Here is a 3,720-nt window from a genome sequence, read left to right on the forward strand (position 1 = left end):
GGTAAGGGGTGGGGGGGTTGACTGTATGGGTGAAAATGTTTTGCCTTCATGCCAAACACACCCTAAACATGCTTAATGCACTTTAAGCAATGTCAATACTAGTACATGATTTGCTTATTTTACACTATTATTTCTAATATAAAATTAAACAAATAAAAAAAATATAATTATAATTAACAAAAGAAATGTACATTTATAATAGATATTTTTGGAGGGCCAAAGACTTCACATTTTCAATTATAGAGAAATAATTAATTTTATAGAAGAACATAAAAAGGAAGAGAAGTTACAATATATTTGGTAATATCATGAATTTTGAGTGAATAAAAGTTGGAGGCTTAGCTCATTTGGGTAATCCATATTTTACCCAATATTACCCATATTTTATTCATATTATTTTTACGGGTTGAATATGGGTCTCAACCCATATTTTACCCATTTAAAAAATCACTCATCCAACAAATCAAATAGGGGTGTAAACGACCGGATTGGTTCGGGTTTTTCAAATATCAAATCAAACCATTCTTGTAAAAAATTTAAATTTATAAACTAAACCAAACTAATAAAATTCGGATTTTTTTGGATTTTTCAACCTCGGGTTGGTTTGAATTTTTCAAATACCAACCAAACCATTGTGTCGAATTTTTAAATTTATAAATCAAAACAAGCTAATGAACTTCGGATTTTTCCAGATTTTTGAATTTTTTGGGTAAAATTTGCACACAAACATATAATTAATTTGTGCTCTAAATATTTCTTTAGTTCAAGCAAAATACAATTGCCTAAGGTGTTTCTTAAAAAAAGTAACACAAAATATGAGATGAGTATTGATGACACAAAAATACTGAATAAAAAATAATAATGAAACATGAAATAAATATTGTAAAGTCATAATGAAAATTATCATAATAAATCATGCTAAAATAAGTTTTATAAGTATTAGTTGCATTACTAAATACTTAAGGAAAATTAAAATTAGATTATGTATTATAATTGTCTAAATCATAACTAAAGAACAAATACTCAATATTATTGTCAGAATTGATTTTCTTTTTGAATTAGTATTAATTTGATTTTGATTTAAGTTTTATTATAATTATCAACATCTATGAACTACAATCTTTATTGGATCATCCCGAATTTTAAGTTTTAAAATTGAAATAATATATTAAAAGATAAAAACTATCAAATAGTATAAGAAATATTTTAAAATGATATCAAAGTAAATATTTTTATGTATAAAAATAAAATTTTAAAATTACATATACATAATGTCGGGTTGGTTTGACCTCGGGTTGTTGTTTTTAGTTAAAACCCATCAACCCAAATATAGTCGATTTTTTTTCAATACCAAACCAAGTCAAACCAAAGCACTAGTTGGTTTTTTTTTCGGTTTGACTCGATTTGCGATTTGATTCGATTTTGTACACCCCTGCCATTAAATATGGGCGGATAAAGCGTATTACCAAAATATGGGCTCATTTTTCCGGCACTAGTCATGTATGGTAGATCGTGGGTGTATCTAAATTTAGTTAGTCAAATGATAATATGTTTCTAAAACTATCAATAGTTCAGAAATAAAATTATTAATTCGTCCGAAGTTTAAAAGTATTTTCGATACTTCGTTCTGTTGAGAAATATAAAAGAGGACGGAGCTTCAAATTTGAGAACTCTGTTTCCTGTTGATCAATAAAGTAAAAAAATAACTAGTATATAGAAATGGAATCATATATATTCACACTTTGTATAGATCACAAGATGAAATAGATAGCTATAATTAAGGTTTGTTTTTGTCTTGGATGGCTGTGTTTAATATGTCAAGAAGCTCGTGTAATTCATATGCCAAAAGTATATTATAGGTAGCACGAACAAAGAATGTATTGCTTTCTCATTTTACAACCAAATTAAACTTTTAGGTCAAAGTTGTGATGATAATTAATTACACTGCATGCTTGTCTTCAAACCTTTTGGAAACCACGTTTGTGGTCTCATAGCTAGCAAAATTATTTGGTTCAATTTATTTGTTCTATTTTTCTTTAGAAATGATGCATTTTATTTTTAGCATTCTTAATTTTTAATTTATTTTTTCACGTGATATTTATAATATCACAAAACTAAAAATTATTTTTGCACATTTGACAATTTTTTAATTAATTTAAAACAACAAAATTTAATTATTATTATTTTACTTTTGTAAACTGTATGTCAAAGTTGAAATAGGAAAAACAAATAGAAAAAAGAATGTATTTTGTCCTTTTCCTTAAATTTTAATATATGTTACATTTTTTCTTATTTCGCTGGGCCAGACCGCTTTTGGGTATGGCATGTATGATTAATTCTTTTTAGAAAAAATTACGCGGTTAAATAAATTTATACTACTTAATTATTCATCATAGTTATAGTTTGTTATAATTACCACTTACGACTAACATTATACATTAATAACGTGGGTTGACTTTGAGTTTGTGTAATTAGCCACGTTTTGTATATGCATAATTCGCCAGAATATACAAATACATATGTATAATATACAATTATCTAACATATATACATATTCATATTCAATTCACCTCTCCCACTCTTTGCCCTCTCGCTCGCCTCTCTCCTTCCTCTCCCAACCTCGCTTGCCATATGTACAAATGCATATGTATAATATATAATTTTCTAACTGATATACATATACAATTCACCTCTCTCCTACTTTCTCCCCTCTCTAGCTCGCCTCTCTCCTCCTCTTCCAATCTCGCAATCTCGCTTGCCTCTTTCCTCGCTCTCCCAATACGCTTACCATATATACAAATACATACATATACATACATACATACATACATACATATATATATATATATATATATATATATATATATATATATATATAATTATTTAACCGATATCCATATACAATTCACCTCTCTCTCACTCTTTGCCCGCTTTTGCTCACATCTTTTCTCTCTCTCCCAGTCTTGCTCACCTCTCTCTTCCCTATAACATGTAGCTACGTGTAATTATCAAACTATAGCTATGAAGAGTAATTAAGCTATTTTTGAGTGGCTATATGTGAAAGTTCCTGTCACGACTCAAGGTCCCCCCAAGACGTAACAAGGCACGTATAACCCCAAAAGACTCCATGTAAGCCCCTTAGCATACTATAACATAAAGTATTAGAATAACAAGAATAAAAAACCATTTAAGTCCAAATGTCTTTATAAAGGAAAATGAAAGTGTGGAGTTGTCTCAATTAGCCATCTATTACAATAGTTCAAATGAAAAGGGACATAACACTTACAAGATACTTCCAAATGAAATACTAGAAATGAGACTCAAAGTAAATTTCCATCCTCGAATCACTACAACCGAAGAGAATAGTCAAATCCGAGCTTGAACCAATTAATAGCTATCTTAGGAATCAGACCCTACACTTTGACAAAAATATAGAAAATATGGGTTAGTATAAAAATGCATCAAGTATAATAGTCATGCACAAAATTATGAAAACATGCTAAAAAGGACATTTTAGTTGAATGTATGACATTTTCTAGTTTAAAACATCATTTTGAAGATAATGGAAGAGCATAAATCATAAGCATATTCATTACATAAATACTCTTATCATAAGAGAACCATACCATTTCTACCTTCAAAGTATACTTGTGCAATGATGAATAAAATCCCATAATCCTACCCAAGTTAAGTAAAACTTATTAAGTAACCATCATTCAT

This window comes from Solanum pennellii, chromosome 6 (assembly GCF_001406875.1).
Source record: "Solanum pennellii chromosome 6, SPENNV200".
NCBI classification, from domain to species: Eukaryota; Viridiplantae; Streptophyta; class Magnoliopsida; order Solanales; family Solanaceae; genus Solanum; species Solanum pennellii.